Below are 21,806 nucleotides of genomic sequence, written 5' to 3'. Positions count from 1 at the left end.
CATATGTCTTCCCTCTTGCGTCTCCCTCCCTCCCACCCTCCCTATGCCACCCCTCCAGGCTGTCACAAAGCACCCAGCCGATATCCCTGTGCCATGCGGCTGCTTCCCACTAGCTATCTACCTTACTACGTTTGTTAGTGTGTATATGTCCATGACTCTCTCTCGCCCTGTCACAGCTCACCCTTCCCCCTCCCCATATCCTCAAGTCCATTCTCCAGTAGGTCTGTGTCTTTATTCCTGTCTTACCCCTAGGTTCTTCATGACATTTTTTTCCTTAAATTCCATATATATGTGTTAGCATACGGTATTTGTCTTTTTCTTTCTGACTTACTTCACTCTGTATGACAGACTCTAGGTCTATCCACCTCATTACAAATAGCTCAATTTCGTTTCTTTTTAAGGCTGAGTAATATTCCATTGTATATATGTGCCACATCTTCTTTATCCATTCATCCGATGATGGGCACTTAGGTTGTTTCCATCTCTGGGCTATTGTAAATAGAGCTACAATGAACATTTTGGTACATGACTCTTTTTGAATTTTGGTTTTCTCAGCATATATGCCCAGTAGTGGGATTGCTGGGTCATATGGTAGTTCTATTTGTAGTTTTTTAAGGAACCTCCATACTGTTCTCCATAGTGGCTGAACCAATTCACATTCCCACCAGCAGTGCAAGAGTGTTCCCTTTTCTCCACACCCTCTCCAGCATTTATTGTTTCTAGATTTTTTGATGATGGCCATTCTGACTGGTGTGAGATGATACCTCATTGTAGTTTTGATTTGCATTTCTCTAATGATTAATGATGTTGAGCATTGTTTCATGTGTTTGTTGGCAGTCTGTATATCTTCTTTGCAGAAATGTCTATTTATGTCTTCTGCCCATTTTTGGATTGGGTTGTTTGTTTTTTTGTTATTGAGCTGCATGAGCTGCTTGTAAATTTTGGAGATTAATCCTTTGTCAGTTGCTTCATTTGCAAATATTTTCTCCCATTCTGAGGGTTGTCTTTTGGTCTTGTTTATGGTTTCCTTTGCTGTACAAAAGCTTTTAAGTTTCGTTAGGTCCCATTTATTTATTTTTGTTTTTATTTCCATTACTCTAGGAGGTGGGTCAGAAAGGATCTTGCTGTGATTTATGTCATAGAGTGTTCTGCCTGTGTTTTCCTCTAAGAGTTTGATAGTTTCTGGCCTTACATTTAGGTCTTTAATCCATTTTGAGCTTATTTTTGTGTATGGTGTTAGGGAGTGATCTAATCTCATACTTCTACATGTACCTGTCCAGTTTTCCCAGCACCACTTATTGAGGAGGCTGTCCTTTCTCCACTGTACATTCCTGCCACCTTTATCATGTTTGTAGACTTTTTGATGATGGCCATTCTGACTGGTATGAGGTGATACCTCATTGTAGTTTTGACTTTCATTTCTCTAATAATTAACGATGTTGAGCATCTTTACATGTGTTTGTTGGCCATCTGTATGTCTCTGGAGAAAAGTCTGTTTAGATCTTCTGCGCATTTTTGATTGCGTTGTTTGTTTTTTTTGATATTGAGCTGCATGAGCTGTTTGTATATTTTGGAGATTAATCCCTTGTCTGTTGCTTCATTTGCAAATATTTTTTTCCCATTCTGAGGGTTGTCTTTTCATTTTGTTTGTGATTTCCTTTGCAGTGCAAAAGCTTTTAACTTTCATTAGGTCCCATTTGTTTATTTTTGTTTTCATTTCTCTTGGAGGTGGATCCAAAAAGATATTGCTGTGATTTATGTCAAAGAGTGTTCTGCCTATGTTTTCCTCTAAGAGTTTTATAGTATCCAGTCTTACATTTAATTCTTTAATTCATTTTGTGTTTATTTTTGTGTATGGTGTTAGAGAATGTTCTAATTTCATTCTTTTACATGTAGCTGTCCAGTTTTCCCAGCACCACTTCTTAAAGAGACTGTATTTTCTGCATTGTATATTCTTTCCTCCTTTGTCATAGATTAGATGACCATAGGTGCATGGGTTTATTTCTGAGCTTTGTATCCTGTCCCATTTATCTATATTTCTGTTTTTGTGCCAGTGCCATACTGTTTTGATGACTGTAGATTTGTAATATAGTTTGAAGTCAGGAGGCTGATTCCTCCAGCTCTGTTTTTCTTTCTCAGGATTGCTTGGCTATTTGGGGTCTTTTGTATTTCCATACAAATTGTGCAATTTTTTGTTCTAGTTCTGTGAAAAATGACATTGATAATTTGACAGGGATTGCATTGAATCTGTAGATTGCCTTGGGTAGTATAGTCATTTTGACAGTATTGATTCTTCCAAACCAAGGACATGGTATATCTTTCCATCTGTATAATCTTCGATTTCTTTCATCAGCATCTTACAGTTTTCAGAGTACAGGTCTTTTGCCTTCTTAGGTAGGTTTATTCCTAGGTATTTTATTCTTTTTGAAGTGATGGTAAATGGGATTTTTTCCTTTAATTCAGTTTTTCTTCTGTATGTTGAATGTAATATATGGGGTTGACCAAAAGGTTCATTAAGTTTTTTACATAAGATGGTTCTAGTAGTGCTTACTTAGCTGTCTTTAACATCATTCAAAACAATTTTGTTAGATTGTATTATGACAGCTGTCATATCAGTGTGCATTTTAAAAAAAAACGTATCAAAATTGGCGAATCTTTGTGTAACAATTTTAATATTGAAGATAGAAGAAAAACAACATTTTCAGCATATCATGCTGTATTATTTCAAGAGAGGTAAAAATGCAACTGAAACACAAAGATTTGTGCAGTGTACAGAGAAGGTGCTGTGACTCATCGAACATGTCAAAAGTGTTTTGTGAAGTTTCATGCTGGAGATTTCTCGCTGGACGATGCTCCACGGTCGAGTAGACAAGTTGAAGTTGATAGCTATCAAATCAAGACATTAATTGAGAACAGTCAACGTTATACCACGTGGGAGATAGCTGACATACTCAAAATATCCAAAGCAAGTGATGAAAATCATTTGCACCAGCTTGGTCATGTTAATCGCTTTGATGTTTGGGTTCCACGTAAGTTAAGCGAAAAAAACCTTGTTGACCATATTTCCATGCGTGATTCTCTACTGAAATGTAATGAAAATATTCCATTTTAAAAACAAATTGTACATGGTTGATGAAAAGTGGATACTGTACAATAATGTGGAACAGAAGAGATCGTGGGGCAAGCGAAATGAACCACCACCAACCACACCAAAGGCTGGTCTTCATCCAAAGAAGGTGATGTTGTGTATATGGTGGGATTGGAAGGGAGTCCTCTATTATGAGCTCCTTCTGGCAAACAAAATGATTAATTCCAACAAGTACTGCTCCCAGTTAGACCAACTGAAAGCAGCACTCGATGAAAAGTGTCCAGAACTAGTCAACAGAAAACACATAATCTTCCATCAAGATAACGCAAGACTGCATGTTTCTTTGATGACCAGGCAAAAACTGTTACAGCTTGGCTGGGAAGTTCTGAGTCATCTGCTGTATTTACCAGACATTGTACTTTGGATTTCCGTTTATTTCTGTCTTTACAAAATTCTCTTAATGGAAAAAATTTCAGTTCCCTGGAAGACTGTAAAAGGCACCTGGAACAGTTCTTCGCTCAAAAAGATAAACAGTTTTGGGAAGATGGAATTATGAAGTTGCCTGAAAAATGGCAGAAGGGGCTCCCCTGGTGGCACAATGGTTGAGAGTCCGCCTGCCAATGCAGGGGACACAGGTTCGTGCCCCGGTCCGGGAAGATCCCAAATGCCACGGAGCGGCTGGGCCTGTGAGCCATGGCCGCTGAGCCTGCGTGTCCAGAGCCTGTGCTCCACAACGGGAGAGGCCACAACGGTGAGAGGCCCGTGTACCGCAAAAAAAAAAAAAAGACAGAAGGTAGTAAAACAAAAGGGTGAATACGTTGTTCAATAAAGTTCTTGGCAAAAATGAAAAATGTGTCTTTTAGTTTTACTTTAAAACTGAAGGAACTTTTTGGCCAACCCAATAGTAGCAATAAACTAAAATCATCAAGTAGAAATAGCCCAATCTTTGTGCTTCTGTGTAGACTTTTAAAAAACTAAGATTTTTAGATTGTGTGTACATTGATAGTGTTGTAGCTTTCTGGTATTTGAGAATTAAATATCTTTCCTAGCATTTATTTGTACTGATTTCTTTGATAACCTGCTTTGGAAAAATGAAGCCGTGTTTCATTTATTTATTTATTTGATTTATTTGGTTTATTTATTTGATTCAACACAGCAGGACCAAGTTACATTCTATATTCTCAGATCATCTGTTATTCCATCATCCTAACTTTATGCACAACCATATTTATTAGTTCAGCTGCTCAGTATCAGGATAATAGACACACCAAGTCTAAACTTCTTATTTACCAATGACGGACCTGAGATCTAGAGAAATTAGGAATCTTGGCTAATGACCCATAGTTAGTGATTATCAAAAATATACACCTGGTAAGATACTATTTCTCTCATAGGAACTCAACAGTTGGGAATATTTCTTACTTTTATAAATCATCTAATAATTTTTAAAATTAAAAAATACCTTTTATTAAAAATTAGTAAGCCTTCTCTTGTCCCAAATCTTTTCTTTTCACGTCTTATGCACCCTTGGTTGCTATTTGCAACGATGTTTTGCTGTTTTGTTTTTATAAGATTTTTTATTTTGTTCTTTTCATTTACTGTTTTGTATTATTCATATATCTTTTTCTCCAGCTACGTGTAAGCTTGTTGAGGGCAGAGACTGTGGCTTACGTTGCTTTTTAATATTCTTTCCAGGTTTCTTTTGGTTCATGTTATAATTTATTATTACTTTTGCTCTGCCACTCTTACCCCTCTTCTTGACTGTCTTTTTTATCCAGTATTTTCTGTGTTAATTTCAGGTTACTCTGATGATTTATGTGCAGAAATTAACACTATTAAAATGTTAACGTCTGCAATTCTGGCAAAATACAAAATGCTTCAAAGCAACATTAAAATTCCGTTTTTCACCAAATGCATCAAAAAATTTTGGTTTTCTGTAATTGACCTCAGAATATCAAAGACTTGAACTAAGAAATATATAATTCAACTTAATCAACATGTCCCCAATAGCATTGCAGTCTCTTTAATTGTAACTGCTGTCATCTTAGTCAATACTCGGTCTAGAAAGACCTTGACAGGTTTGGGATACTGGTTCTGATTAGGTTCTCCAGTTTTATGATTTCCAAGGGCCTTCGATTGCAGAGAGTTCAGGGAAACTAAATAAACTTTGATGTTTATAGATTCTGAAACCATTGCTGATCTTAAGGTTTATTTCCATATCAGCCCTACACCTGATACTGACCCTGAAATTAGAAAATCACACCACCAATTTCTTGGATGTATGTATGGAAAGAAGACTTATAAAAGACTGTTTCCATGTTTTGTTTAACTCTCATTCTCATCCTATCCCTATTCTATGCAATATTTAATGTTTGGCAGCTAGAACCAGGATAATATACTTTACTAAGTCTGTTGTTGCAGTACTTCATTATCTAGATGCAGGGATGAAGCTGGAAGGAGAGAGAAAATCAAGAATGGTGGTAGCTGTTTAAGTTTTTTCTCCCAAGTGTGAGCAGGTAGCATGAGGGGCAGTATTCTAACTACTCCCCTCATAGGACTGGGCCTTGATGTCCCAACTCTTGATATCAAAGATCTTCTGAATGAAGACCTTTATTATTTTATTTTTGCATTTATTTTTTATTTATGCATTCTTTTCTGATGCAGTTATGGAGCTAATATTCATTAATTAGAGAATTCTGGCTTATTGATGACTAATAACATTGAAAAAAATCTTTAATTATTTAACTCTACATTTATATAGTATTCCAGTATGGTTTGAGAGAAACCCTGTTTGGCTGGTGGTCAGTATTCTTTTTCCTCAGGGATGCTAAAATGAATAACTAAAAGATGATCTACCAAGAAAAATTGGCAAATAGATCTGTGCTTTGACTTAATTAGCCTAACCATGTGCAGACCATTGGCGGGTTAACCTTAAAAGAATTCTGAAAACTACGGTCTCTGCCTTGAAACTTTAATGGTATGTCTGTTGGTGGCTTTTTTTTTTTTTTTTGAGTTTATCAAGGGCAAAGAAGAGTTAAGAATGTAACTAGTCTTCAGTATTTGCTTCTCCTTTGTGTAATTCCATATGTTTATGTGGCAACATTCTGTTAGAGTTTTAAACCTAGTGACTCTATAGTTGTAACAGCACTGCAGGCAATTATATGTAGATCAGGGCTAATTGGAATTTTTCCCTTGAATTTTTCTCTCTCTTAAAGAGGGGAAAAAATTAACTTGGTTTGGAAATCAGTTTCCTGCCAAATTTGCTAAGGGCAAAAAGATTCAGAGGATTTTGCTGTTGAAGTTGCTCTTAATCTTGTTTATTTATTGAATAGGCAATGCATTCACCTGGTTCAAAATTCAGAATGTTCAAAATGTTCATGGGGACCTCCAATTTGTAGCCAAATGGGACAGAAATTGTGAGTAACCTGGGGACCTACTACTTGCGATTGGCATCTGAAGGAGGTGTGGGGGCAGTCTTGCAGGACTGAGCCCTTAACCTGTGGGATCTAATGCTATTTCCAGGCAGATAGTGTCAGAGTTGAGTTAAATTGTAGGACACTCAGCAGGTGTTGCAGAATTGCTTGATGTGGGACAACCCTCCCCTGACATTGGTGTCAGAAGTGTTGTGAGTGTGGTAGTAGTGTGAGAGTAAAGGAGAAACAAGGAGGAACTGGGTTTTTTGTAACATAATGATTATGTTATTACTGATCAAAGCTTTTATTTTCATTTCCTTAATGAAAAGAAAACATAACTGAATGTTGGGAGACCTGAGTCCTTTTCCTGATAATGATTTATTTGGTGAACCTTATGTAAATCAAAGCACTTGCTTCATTTTTAAAGCTGGCACCGTGAGTTTTCTTTCCCAGGATTGTTACCAAACTTTATGTAAAAATGAGACAACTCCTGTTTGCTGAGTGACCTACATGGTGTTTATTAATTAGCATATATAAACATGGATTCTCTTTCTATTCCTGACTTCTGGCGAAGTATTCTGTAGTTGAAATTGACCATCTTAAAGACCATTCCTCCTAAATTTCTATTTTGGGTATAGTCAGTTAAAGTTGCTTCTCTCAATTTCGGGATTAGTATCTAAGAGAATCAGAAGAAAAGAACATTTCAAATAGAGCTGGTAGCCCAGCGTTCTTAACCATTTATATGGTGATGCTGGAAACCACCAAAGTTTATGTTATATTACTATGTCTTATTTATTAAGGTTGATTATTCTAGCAAGCCTTTGCTAGACAGTAAGGTCATTAAGGTAAAGATGATGTCTGTATAATGTTTTATCTGTAGTGCAGAGCATGTAGGAACTCGATTATTTGTTGAATAATCTACTGAGTGAAAAAAAATAGTGTGTTGGGATTTGTCTCTTGCTGATTTTTAGACATTTTACTTTCATAAGTAGTTTTTTTCTTTTTAAAAACATTTTCTTAAATGATTACATACTGTTAAGGTCATTGTACAGGTCCTGGGCCTCTGCCTTCATGTCTGTTTTTTTTTGCTCCTTCCAGACCCTGCTTGGTATCCCAAGGGGACTTAGTGGGCTTAGATTCCAGAGCTCCCAGTAGCTGGCATTCCCTTAGATAGGTGCCACTGGGGAGATTAAGGTCAGAAGGAAGTGAGAAACCCTGGTTCTTCCCTTTTTCTCTGCCTAGGTGGATTTTGTGCTAATGGCTGGCTTGCCTCTTGCTTAGCTCTTATTGGACAGGCCCACTGAGGTTCCAGCTTCCACCAGGTACTTGGTTCCTGGGCTCTGGAAAAGTCCTCCCTTGTCCCTTCAGCCTAGGGATAGTAACTGTTTTCTGCTATTGCTGGTTCCTGGGTTCTCTCGCAATGCTCTGTTTGGCTTCTCAGTTCTGTAACCTGTGTAATTAATTCCCTGTACCTTTCTTTAAATTCTCAGAGTGTTTTTTTTTTTCTACTTGTACTTTGACTGATACAGTCATCAAAGGCTAATTTTATAAAGTATAACTTTAATATTGCTAAATAAATTAGTCATCCTTTTACTTTTGTCATTGTAGGATCTATAGAAATGACTGAATTCTCATGTACTTTTTGGATGATTGAATGTAAGACACTATACTGGGTGCCTGTGGATGCCAACAGAATCAAACAGAGTTTGTTGTTATTTTATATATATATATAAATGACATATGTAAAATGCCTCAAGAAGTGTACAGAGTAAGAGGTATAAAGGGGTGAAAGGCAGAAGAGATCACCTCTGATCAGAGGGATCAGGCAAGTCTTCATGGTTTGTGAAGAATGAGTAGGATTTCATTTAGTGGAGATTGGGGCTAGAGGATTGGTAGAAAATTGCAAATGGAAAGAAGAGTAAGATAGGAAATTAGTACATTCAGTCTAAATAGAAGATACATAAAGGATTTATGTAAATAAGTGTAGATTAGAGAGAGAAATGTATTTGGCTGATAGGGAAGTGTGAAGGGATTGCTTTTAGGAAGATAAATCTGTTAGTTGGATCAATTGGAGGGAGAAGAAATTAGAGGTAGAGAGAGCAGTGATGGCTCCATTGCTGTTATTCTAGGGAGAGCTGAGAGGATCTGAACTAGTACTAACGCAGTGAAATGCCTAATTTGCCATACCTAGTGACTAGATATGGGGAGTCTTTCTAGTCTCAATGTCTGTCTGGCTCCAGGTAAGCACCCACAGAGGGTGGAGAGTCTAAGGTCACTTGTACATTTTGAAGCTGGGTGATGTTAGTGACAAATACAGAGAAATGAGAACATAAGGGAGGTTAATGAGGAAATATTTGTATTGCTCTATGATTATTTAAGCACTTTTCCATATGTTATACTAGTTGCCTCACACAACCCTATGAACTAGATTACCATCTTTATTTTATGAAGAAACTATGCATATAAGAGTTGAGATTTGTACAAGATTTTGTTATTTGGTATGTTGTAAAGCTGAGTATTTTAACTCAGGTCTTCTCTTTTCCTGTTTTCTTTTTTTAATAATGGACTTTATTAGCTTCCTTGATCACATTTAAAATCATATATTCTTTTGACCATAAATCACAGCTTCTATAGTAATTATAATAAGGTTAATTTTGGACATGTTTTTAAAGGAAAGTTAGAAACTTTTAAAAAAGTTTTTCTTCTGAGAGTACAATTATTGAGGTAAAAGTAAGTTTTCTCATTTTGTTTTACTTTTTGGAGGATACTCGTACTTTTAGAGATTATGAAGCTACATACATTTTCTTATGGTCGTGTCATTCTTGACCTGGCTAGCATTTCTGTATGTTAGTAGAAGTAAAACTGAACTCGGAAATGTTATTTCAAATTCTGATTTTCATGGTGGTGCCACCACTGTGTTTTGTGAACTTGTAAAACATTATGTATCCCTCCTTAATCCTACATTCTCTTCTAGCAATTGCACCATCTCTCTACAACAGATCTTTTTAGAATATTTATATATATTTATTTTCTTTCTCCTTGCCCATTCTATTATGCTGCTTCAACTTAGTTCCCATCAACAGCAATGCATTAAAACTTCTCTTCTTAAGGTCAGTAACAACTAAATCCAGTGGACACGTTTTATTCTTTTTCACTCCCAATCTTTGGGAACTTGTAAACTTTTCTTCTTTGACCTTGTCTTCTGTGATATCTTCCCCTCCTAGGTTTTCCTTCTGTTTTTCTGTCCTTAGCTTTCTTTCAAGACCCTTCTTTCTCTACCCAATTTATAATGTTATAGTTCCTCGTGGTTCATTTTTCACCCTCTTTTAGTCTACACTTCCTTGCCGTTTGGCCCCATCTCTTCTTATGGCTTCAGTTACCACCCAATTATCTTTTTTTTTGAGCTCCATACTCAACTGTCTACTGGACAACTCTCATTGAATGACCAAAGACACGTAACGCTTAATGTCCAAAATAGTACTCATCATATTCCTCCCCAAATTTGTGTATTTCTTATAAAATTAACGTCATTGCTCTCCATCAAGTGACCAAGCCAAAAACCTGAGAGCATTCTGGATTTCTTTCTCAGCCACATGCCACCAAAATCTGTTGATCTTTTCTTGTCTCACAAATCTGCCTTTTCCTTGTCATCATCATAACCACTGTCTTACTTTAGACCTTCATCATTTCTTACTTAGATATCTTTTGGGTTCCCTAAGTAGTTATTCTGCTTCTGTACACTTTTCTGATCAATATTCCTATGTAATCATTTAAAAATGCAAAGCCAATTGCACAACAGTGTTAATGTACTTAACATTCAGTGCTCAATTGAAAAGGTAATATTGTTAAAATGACCATACTACTCAAAGCAATTTATAGATTCAGTGCAATCCTATCAAAATTCCAGTGACATTTTTTATAGAAGTAATAGAAAAAAACTCCTAAAATTTTTATGGAACCACAAAAAATCCCCAATATCCAAAGCAATCTTGAGAAAGAACAAAGATGGAGGCAAACTATATTACAAAGCTATAGTAATCAAAACAGTATGGTATTGACATAAAAATAGACACATGGATCAGTGGAACAGGATACAGAGCCCAGAAATAAACCCATGCATATATGGTCAATTAATTTTTGACAAAGGAGCCAAGAATATACAGTGGGCAAAGAATAGTCTCTTCAATAAATGGTGATGGGAAAACCAGTTAGCCACATACAAAAGAGTGAAACTGGATCCCTGTCTCACACCATAGATAAAAATCAACTCAAAATGGGTTAAAGGCCTGAATGTAAGATCTGAAACTTTTAAATTACTAGATGAAAACATAGGGGATAAACTCCTAGACATTGGTCTTGGCAATGATTTTTTGGACTTGACACTAAAAGCAAAGGCAACAAAAGCAAAAATAAACAAGTGGGACTACATAAAACTAAAAAGCTCTGTACAGCCTCAGAAACCATCGAGAAAATAAAAAGGCATTCTATGAAATGGGAAAAAATATATGCAAACTGCATGTATGATAAGAGGTTAACATCCAAAATATACAAGGAACTCAGACAACTCAATAACAAAAAAAAAAAAAAAAAAAAAAAAGAAATGAAAAGAAAAAAACCCAAGTAACCCAATTTAAAAAATGGGCAAAGGACCTGAATAGACATTTTTGCAAAGAAGACACATGAATGGTGAGTAGGTATGTGAAAAGGTACCCAAAATAACTAATTATCAGAGAAATACAAACCAAAACCACTATGAAATATTACTTCACACCTGGTAGGATGTCTGTTATCAAAAAGACAAAAGATAACAAATGCTGGCAAGGATGTGGAGAATAGGGAAACCTTTTACAGTGTTGATGGGAATGTAAGTTGGACAGCCACTAGGAAAAACAGTATGGAGGTATCTCAAGAAATTAAATATATAACTACCATATGATCCAGCCATCCCGCTTCTGGGCATATATCCAAAGGAAGTGAAATCATTATCTCTGAAAGATATCTGTACTCTCATGTTCATTGCAGCTTTATTCAGAATAACCAAGGTATGGAAACAACCTAAGTATTGTTGATAGATGAATGGATAAAGAAAGTATGATATATGTACATAATGGAATATTATTCAGCCTTAAAAAAAAGAAGGAAATCCTGACATTTTGCAACAACATGGATGAACTTGGAAGGCGTGCTAAATGCTAAATGAAATAAGCCAGATAAAGACAACAAGTACTGCATGGTATCACTTATATGTGGAATCTAAAAAACAAAGGTTTTTTTAAGATGAACTCATAGAAACAGAGAGTGGAAAGGTGGCTGCCAAAGGGTGGGTGATGTGGGAAACAGGGACAGGTTGGCAAAAGGGTGCAAACTTTCAGTTATAATATGAATAAGGTCAGAGAATTTAATATATAACATGGTGGCTATAGTTGATAATACTGTATTGTAAAGTTGAAGTTTGCTTTGAGAGTAGGATTTAAATATTCTCACCAAAAGGAAAAGAAAGAAAGAAAAAAGTTAAATATGTGAGGTGATAGATGTGTTAAGTCAGAATCCTTTCACAATAATATGGATCATCATGTTGAACATTTTAAGTATCTTACAATTTTACCTGTCAGTTATTCCTCAATAAAGCTGGAATAATTAAAAAAACATGTAAAATATAATAATCCCCACTTATATAAGTTGCATTTTAAAAGTTATCTCTAATCAAAGGAAGTTTTCTTAAGAGCATAGAAAATGAGTTCAGAAAGCAGCTTTTAAACAGATTAAACACCTCCTACCAAACTTGTTTGTTTAGAAATGAATACTTCTTGATTCTTTATTCTTCCAACAAAGATGAACAATTTAATCCTTTATTTATTTATTTATTTATGTTGTTGTTAGAGTTTCACAGAAGTCCTCAAACTGTTACCTTTTCTTGTTAGCAAGATGAATATTCTTGGGAAACTAAAGGAAAAATAATAAATAATTGTAGTTCTAGACTTCTGTTCAGTTTCATTTCAGGTTGAATTTGGTCTAGGATGACCAGCAATCTCTAAGTCCATTGAGGTTGGAACACACCACACTCTCTGTAGCAAACGACTGATTTATTACAAACTAGGAGTGTCATACTGTTGCAGCTCAGATGGAGACTCAAAAGTAAAAGAATGCACATTCGTTTTAAAATGGAAATAAATGACAAATGATTATGATTTTCTGCAGTTTCTTTGTCATTTAATTTCCAGCCTTAACAAATTTTTCCCTATTTAACTGAGAAAGTTCACAAAGGGAAACAGTAATGCTACAAATTAGTGACCTAATACTCTGTCATGAGCTCACTGTTTAATGGAAGAACTCCAGATGGTGATCGTTTCCCATTTTGGAAATATTTTATATTGATGATGCTAAGAAAAACAATAACAAGTCAAACAAAAATTTTAGTCAGACGCCTGAATATATCACTTGGAAATTCTCAGTGTTACTTTCAGAATTATTTCATATAAAAGAATATTCATTTCTGTGGTTATTTTTACTAACCTGGACTGGTCTAATTCTACTAAAGTGAAGAATTAGAAGTTTAAGGAAAAATCATCTAGTGCTTTACTGGCCACATAAATTTCTTGTTTAGTTATCCAGTCCCCAGAATATCATTGACATTCACAAATGTTTCTTATTTAATAATGTCATGCTGCCATAAGTCCAAGTATCGCCACTCAGAGCTATAATGCAAGTGTGCTTCTTTAATGAATGGTTCATATTAAAAATGTTAGAATGCCTTTCAGATGAAAAACATTTTGAATTCAGCAGTTCATTTTTTTCTCAACAGGCAGGAACTCATTAACAGAGTAATACTGGTAACTGAGGCATTTTTCAAAGAAAATAATATCCCCAATAAATGCAAGCTGCATATCTTCTCATCTTTGGAATAAGTAGGCCTAGTTTTCATCTGTAAAAAGGGACAGCTTGTTTTCATCACGTGGCACGTTTTAAACATCTTACAATTTTATTTGTCAATTATACTCAATAGAGCTGGAATTGTTTAAAAAACATAAAAAATAATAATCCTCATTTATATCAGTTGCAATTTAAAAGTTGTTTAAAAAGTTTATGTTGTTGGCTTTGTGAATCAACTTTTCATTATGAAAATAAGTGAATATTGAGTGAATAAATCTAATTTGGGTCTAAATTTCTTGTAATTATCGCTATTACCATATGACTGAATGCCTTCATCATCCCAATCTCTATATTGGGTGCCCTTTAACTGTTATATGGTAGAGTTTTGTGTGAGGACACATCAAGTACATTTCAGAGTGGAAGCCTGTTTCTATCCTTGTGTTCCTGATACCTTAGGGTATTGATTTTAAGAGAAGTCAATAAGATTTAGTAGTTAATAAGGCTTTAGGACTAGGTTATAAACTTATATGGGCAGGTCCTCATAATCTGATGCAGCTCCCTGCCTGGTGCAAAGGCTTGGACTTCTAGGGCCAGGCCTGGGCTGGGCTCACAGGAGCTTTGTGGAGCCTTCAGGGCAGCTGTCCACCCAGCAGAGGACTCTGGCTTTCTGAGGATCTAGGCCCAGGCCAAAAGCAGTGAGCATCCCAGGAGCCACAGAAGAAAGGTGCCAGGCTGGCACAGGACCCGCCCCGCGGCCTTGACAGATAGACATGGTCATATATTTTTGATGATTATTGATTGCTGTTTTCTATGGAAGATGGAACCACACAATCGGATACCAAATGGAGATAAACGATTAGTATTATGTAGATTGGTTAGCTAATAAATTGTATGTATTTCTTTTTAGATCCAGATTTATTTCTTTGAAGAAAAAATACTTGGTGAATTTTGTACATAAATGCAATATGAAGGAGGGTAGAGGAAGACAGTAGAAGGAGCTGTTATCTATTTTCTTATGGTCAAGAAGGACAAAGAATCAACATTTTTGACTGTTGAGTATTTGCAGTATAATTTTTTTTAAGAAGTATTTTCTAATATCATTCCCCCAGCAAGAATTCTTTCCTTTGTGGTCCATTATGCTCTATATGGACTAATGTCACTTATTTTACTTAATTTCTTGATGTGTCCATTCTGCCACATCCCTCACCACTAGATTTTAACTTCTTAAGGTTAGCAACTGTGCTGTTTTCAAATGTGTTTCATCCTTCCTAGTATAGGACCTGTCACAATAGGCCTTTATAAATTACTGTATAATAAATACACGAATAAGTTTGTCTGCTAGCTTACCAGCACATAGGATAAGAGATGAGTATGTGCAATGCATATGTGGATTTTAATAACTTTCACCCTAATTGAAAAGTAGTACACGTGTTGTAAAAATATTTGAGGAAGTATAAAGTTGGAAATGAAATAGGAAAAACGAATTACTATTCAGAAGTAAGCATTATACAATTTGGCCTATTTCTGGTCTCCAGAAGTTAAAATGTATTCTGAGAAGCATGGTTGACCATCTGTATTCAGGCCTTGGATTCTTAAATAGAGTGTTGATATATTGATATATTTGCTGTTTCTGAATAAATCCTTGGTATAACTGCCCTTTTGCACACAAGTAGGTGTAGAAATAGTAATAATGAAGTTGTGTTTTGTACCAGTTTATGAGTATGTGTCTGTTTTTGCAAGTGAACTCTCTATTGTTATGATTGGTGAGGTAGGTCAGTAGCTGCCTGGACTAGCTCCCCAGCAGTCTTGCAGGTGTGTTTCACATTGACAGAATTGGGAAAAAAGAGTGATCTAAGCAACAAATAAACTTGTGATGTCTGCTTAGCTAATCTGATTATTGTATTTACAACTATTACATAGCATTTACATTGTATTAGGTATTTTCAGTAATCTAGAGAAGATTTAAAGTATGTGAGAGAATGTGCATATGTTATGTGCAAATACTACACCATTTTATGTAAAAGGCTTGAGCATCCTTGGATTCTGGCATCCACAGTGGGATCCTGGAACCAATCCCTGTGGATACCAAGGAACAACTGTACTCTGATGCTCAAGAGAGAATAGAGAAAGATGGGGGTGCTGTCAGCATGTAGGAGAACTTGAAGCCACAGGAGCAAACGAGAACCTCAAGAAGCAGGACATAGAGTGAGAAGAGGGCTCAGTATATGACCCTGAGGTTTCAGTGACTTGTAAGAAGAGAGGGGAAGAGAAGGAAAATTCAGTAAAGATGTTGAGAAAGAGTGGCCATGATAATGAGACACAACAATGGTGTGTGCATAGAAACAGAATTTTGATGAAAAAGTAAGGTAAAGTAACAATATTACCAAGTTCCTATTATATCCCAAGATTTGTGCTAGGGGCTTTGTATATATTATCTCATTTATTCCTTATAACAACCCAAAATATGATTAACCTTATTTAATATGTGAGAACACAGACATTAACCTATTCAGGTTGTCATAGCTGGTAAGTAGAATAACCAGCATTTAAGGCCTGTCTGCCAACCATACTTGTGTTCTTTCTTGTATACATAGTACCAAATTCTGTAGAAAGTTCAACAGAACCACTGTATTTTACAATATTTTACAATTAGGAAATTGGTTATGACCACTGAGGGGAAAGTTGTCGATGTTTAATGGAAGCAAGAACACAACACTTGACACATATTATTGCCAAATTCTTCAAAGAATAAATTTCAGACCCTCAGTAAAATAAATATGGTTAATCAATTAATGAGTATCTATTGCTAAATTCAACACAATTCAGAGAATTTGGAGAGTTGAACACGTATTAAATTATATTCCTGTCATAAAGTAGTTAAGAACAAAGAAGGCAAAAATAAAAATAAAAATTAGTAATGTCAGTAATAGAGAAGTTAGAGACAAGGGCCTGGGCCCTAAATAGTCTGGCACATTACTAAGCCACAGGGACTCCCAGACACAAGTGGAAACTGTTTAGCTGAGGCCATTATCACTATTGATGATGGATGTGTAAGTTCAACTCAGGAAATAATAAAATCAACAGTAGCATCACTGAATACCAGAAACAGCAGCACATAATGTCATTAATCATTTATATTCGTTACTACCCTCAACCCTGCTCCAAGGTAGATAAACATTATAAGGGTTGCTAAGAAATTTTAACAAAATTCTGTGCACACACCATTACTCTGTCCTGGTGGTGTCTCTTATTATCCTGGCCACTCTTTCTCAGTGTCTTCACTGAATTTTCCTTCTCCTTCTTTCCTTACAAGTCACTGCACCCTCAGGGTCATACATTGAGCCCTCTTCTCACCCTCTTCTCACTCTATGTCCTGCTTCTTGAGGTTCTTGTTTGCTCCTGTGGCTTCAAGTTCTCTTACATGCTGACAGCACCCCCATCTTTCTCTATACTCTCTTGAGCACCAGAGTATAGTCATCCCTCGGTATCCACAGGGGATTGGTTCCAGGACCCCATTGTGGATACCAAAATCTGAGGATGCCCAAGTCTCTTATATAAAATGGCACAGTACTTGCGTATAACCTATGCACATTCTACCATACTTTAAATCCTTTCTAGATTACTTATAATACCTAATACAATGTAAATGCTCTATAAATAGTTGCCAGTGTGTGACAAATTCAAGTTTTGCTTTTTGAAACTTTCTAGAAAATTTTTAAAAAAATATTTTTGATCCACTGTTGGTTGAATCCATGTATGCAGAACCCATGGATATGGAGGGATGACTGTACTCAATATACCTAATGGTCTTATCTACTTTGGATACCTAGCGAACAAATTGAACACAACACGTACGTTGCTAAATAAACTCAGTATTTTCTTTTAAGACCTATATTTCCTTTCTCAGTTAATAGTCACTTAAATTACAGTCATTGGCCCCATGCTTCATGTGTGCTTCTTGTCACTGTTCACAAGTCCTACTAATTTTGTCTCTAAATAATTTTTGGAGTTTGTCCTCTTATCTCCATTCTTCAGTTCTTTCAGATTAGGCTCCTTCTTCTATTTCTCTACTCTCTATTCAGTCCTTCACACTGTCACCACGTTTATCTTTTTATTTATAAATATCATATCTCACTTGTTAAATTCTTTAGTGACTCAAGAAAAGTGAAAACATATATTAACACAAAGCCATAAAGTAACATTCATAGCTTTATTTATAAGAACCTTAAACTCAAATATCCGTCAACAAGTGAATGGATAAACAAACGTGGCATATCCATACAATGGATTAAAATGGAATCGAAGGAATGAACTATGGGTACACATACAACATGGATGAACCTCAGAATCACATTGAGTGAAAGAAGCTAGAAACAAAAAATACGTATTGTAGGATGCTATTTATATAACATTACAGAAAATGTAAACTAAAGTATACTGACATAAAACAGATCAGTAATTGTATAAAGCCAGGAGTAAAGGGGAAGGGTTGGGCTGCAAAGAAGCACAAGGTATCTTTTGGGAGTAATCAGTAATCTTGATTGTGGTGGCAGTTTCACTGGTGTGTGGGTTTGTCAAAACTCATTGAATTGTGCACTTTAAATAGATGCAGTTTATTGTATGTGAATTGTCCCACAGGAGTTGGTCAGAAAAAATTTTCTACAGGGAAGGGTTCTCTGTTACCTTCAGGATGCAAGCCACATTTCTGACCAATCTGATCCCAATTTGCTTTTCCATCCTTTTTTCCTTCCACTTCTTGATGTGTGCTTTCAGCTCCAGCTACCCCACACTGCTGACCGCCTCCTAATATGCCAAACACTTTATTTTGTTGCCTTGGTTCATATTCTTCACTCTGTCTGAATTGTTCCCTACTACCTTTCTTTCCTTTCTCAACAAAATCAAATATATCCTTGATGAGTAGGCCCTGAAGTCTACTTCTTCTGTGAAACCTTCCCCAACTTTTTGCTTTCATATCACTTTCTTTATTACTTAGTTTTGGTGCCTTAATCTCCCAACAGTAGAGCTAATCTTATTTATTAAACTGGTACATAGTATGGACATATAAAACATTTTTGGTTACATGTTTTAATATTAGGTGAACCATTAAAGAATGATGACATGACAATTAGCATTATTGTTAGAAGAGGTTACATGGCTGGTTAAGCTTGGGAATATTACTTTGGTGAGTACTGTGGTATAGCTCTCCAGACTAGAGACTTGATTTTGACAATGTACCGAGAAGTTATCAGTCTCTTTAGTATAGACAAATACAGACCAGATTCATTTAAGACTAATGTATAGGCTTGAATGCCAGTTTGTTGATTTATAATGTAGACCATTTTTGTTGAGTGGATGAGAATGCTTGTTTTTATGGATTAGCATAATCTTTCTGGGTTTGACAGTAACAAGGCAACCTAAGGTTGCTTAGTGGGCATGGGATTGATCATGGGAAGTTGGTTCGAATCTGGTCAAATTTCTGGGTCTCAGATTCTATATTAACTGTTTTCTGCAGCACATTTATTTATTTGTTTGTTTGTTTTAAAATATTTATTTGTTTTGGCTGCACAGGGTCTTAGTTGTGGCACACGGGATCTTCACTGTGGCATGCCTGTGGGATCTAGTTCCCTAACTAAGGGTTGAACCTGGGCCCCCTGCTTGGGAGCGTGGAGTCTTACCCACTGGACCACCAAGGAAGTCCCTGCAGCACATTTATTTTTATTTCAGTTATGTCACAGGGTGATTTATTTGGCTATGTCTTTATGCTGCCTCGGTATAACACCTTTTATTCTGGTAGTCTGGTAGCTCAGGTGGGACCTGAGCTTAGCTTTGTATTTTCTGCAGAGTAGATTGACTGCGTGATAGATTTTTATCTTTTATAGGTCTCACTTCAAAATTAGTAGTATGTTCTGAATGATTAAGGATTCAACAGAAGTCTTACTTATCCTTAGATTATTCAGGGCTCACTAGGTTGGAAACATTTGTGACTGGACTGTAGAGTTGGTTGTCAAGGGTTATGTATTAGTCAGAGTTCTCCAGAGAAACAGGACCAATAGGATATATAAAGATATATGGAAAGAGATTTATTTTGAGGGATTAACTTATCTGATTATGGAAGCTAAGAAGTCCCATGCTCTCCATTTGCAGGCTGGACACCTAAAAAGCTGGTAGTATATAGTTCCAGTCTAAACCCAAAAGCCTGAGAATAAGGGGGCCAGTGTTGTAAATTCCACTCTGAGTCCAAAGGCCCAAGAACCAGGAACACTGTTGTCTGAGGACAGAAGAAAATGGATGTCCCAGCTCAAGCAGAGAGTAAATGTGCCCCTCCTCTATCTTTTTGTTCTATTCAGGTCCTCAACAGGTTGGATGATGCTCACCTGCGTTGGTTAGGGCAATCTTTTTTACCCAGTCTACGAATTCAAATTGTAATCTCTTCCAGAAACTTCCTCAGAGAAATAATGTTTTACTAGCAATGGGTACCCCTTAGCCTAGTCAAGTTGACACATAAAATTAACTATCATGGGTTAGTAAGCTAGTTAAAAAGTGATAATGAGCAAGAGATTAAAGCCCAGGAATGAAGGGCTTTGTTGGTCAAGTTAGGCCTTTATCTAGTTGTAGTGGTGGTGGTGGTCAGTAGTAGTAATAGTAGAAGTAGTAACAGAAGTAGTTATAAAAGTAGTATTATTGGTAACAAAGATTATGATAATGACAGAAGAAAATATTTACTGAGTGCTCACTAAATGCTAGTCACTGTTACTTATCTGTATTATATTACTCAATGTTCACAATGCATGTAGACTAAGAAGAATTAAATAATTATTTTAGGGTTGTAGTGAACATTAAATGAGAATTATAGAACATTAACACATTTTAAGTGGAGAGTAAATGCCAATTATTATTTTAACAGTGGCTTGACTTAGTTTAGAAAGAAAAACACCAATGACTTGTGTTTGTTTTCATGATCTATAGAGAAACACACACACACACACACACACACACACACACACACACACATACTATTCAGTACCTTATATTTTCTTTTGGCAGTTAAACTATATATGGTAAAAGAATATAACTAAAATTTTGATTTTTGATAACATTATTCACTACTCTATGATCCTATGCCATATTTGCATTTAATGAGGATCACTATGCCATGCTTTTCTCTAGTAATACAATGACTTTTATGAAAAGAAAATGGCTAGGAAGGTTAGAGAAAGGTTACAAGCAAATGTTCTCACAAAGTTGCTGAAATAGGAAGGCAAAGGAAATAGCTCTTTTCCTGGAATCCTTATCTAATAGAAAGAATCATTTTATTTTGGGGAGGTTTGGGAAGATGTTTCTCTATCATTTTAGAGGGGAAATTTTAAATTGGCTTTATCTTCAAAGACATGAGAGATTCCTGTTGTGCATTTTTGTTTATTTATTATGGCATCATTTTAGGACATTTCGGGGTTATTTTAGAATGTCTCCAAGTATTACATTTATTTTTATGTGAAACACTATTGTTCTTTTTTGTAGGTTTCCAAGTTTGGAAAGACCAGTGTTAATAATGAAGTCATCTCTCTGAAGTAGTTTTCTTCTGTACTCCATAGGCTAGGATGACTTTTCTTTTATGCCTAGTCAGAGAATTTCTATTCAGTTTGTTATTAGTAATCACCCCTCAGTCACTTTCTTCATATCTGTTTTCTAGATAACATTTCCCTAGTTTATACCTGTGTTGTGTGTGATTCTTCCTTAAGGGTATTATTTTATACTTCTTTACATTAAATCTCATCTTAGACCTGTCCTTTCAAATCCCCAAGTTGTCCATATCCATCCAGGTACTTGATTGATTTTCTTTTCTTTTTAATCCATCCTAGCTTTGTATCATCTGTAAACTTGATCATATTTGAATTTACATTCTCCTCCATGTCATTAATGGCTGTGTTGGATAGACTAGTCCTCATCCCTGGGGAACTCTGCTGGATATACTGCTAGATGTTCTCAGCTCTACTGATAATAATTCATTGCTTCCTTCTCATCCTAGATTTCTTTATCCACTATTCTGTACTGTTATACAGGCAATGCCTCTATCATCTCTGCTTCCTGGATGCTCCTATGTCAATCATTTTAAGATATGGATTAAAATCATTGTATTCCTTTGTCTACTTATACCGTTGCTTAATTTTTTTAAAAAAAGTTACTCAACCTGGGACTACATTGTCCTTAAATAGAAATTTCTTGGAAATTTCTATCAAACATCAGTGAATCTTTAAAAATATATCAAGTGAGAAAACATTTTGGAAGTGCTGCCTTTATCTTCTCCATGGAAAATGGTCTCCAGTTATTTGGATTTTAGGTAAAAAGAATAATTATTTCCCCCCAGAGCTGAGAGGGTGACTTAAATATATATATTTTTAATATACTTTCTTTTTCTCTGAATGTGGATTGCATTT

The 21,806-nt window shown here is 35.8% G+C and overlaps 1 protein-coding gene across 4 annotated transcripts in view; it reads left to right on the top strand.

Moving 5' to 3' along the window:
* Positions 1 to 21,806, top strand: part of DPH6 (diphthamine biosynthesis 6) — a gene marked incomplete at its 5' end in the record, with an annotated part of 217,059 nt that overhangs the window by 83,790 nt on the left and 111,463 nt on the right. The gene's annotated exons all lie outside the window — the stretch shown is intronic.

Source organism: Leucopleurus acutus (assembly GCF_964270905.1).
Source record: "Leucopleurus acutus genome assembly, chromosome: 1".
NCBI classification, from domain to species: domain Eukaryota; kingdom Metazoa; phylum Chordata; class Mammalia; order Artiodactyla; family Delphinidae; genus Leucopleurus; species Leucopleurus acutus.
This window is presented reverse-complemented; position numbering and strand designations above follow the sequence as displayed.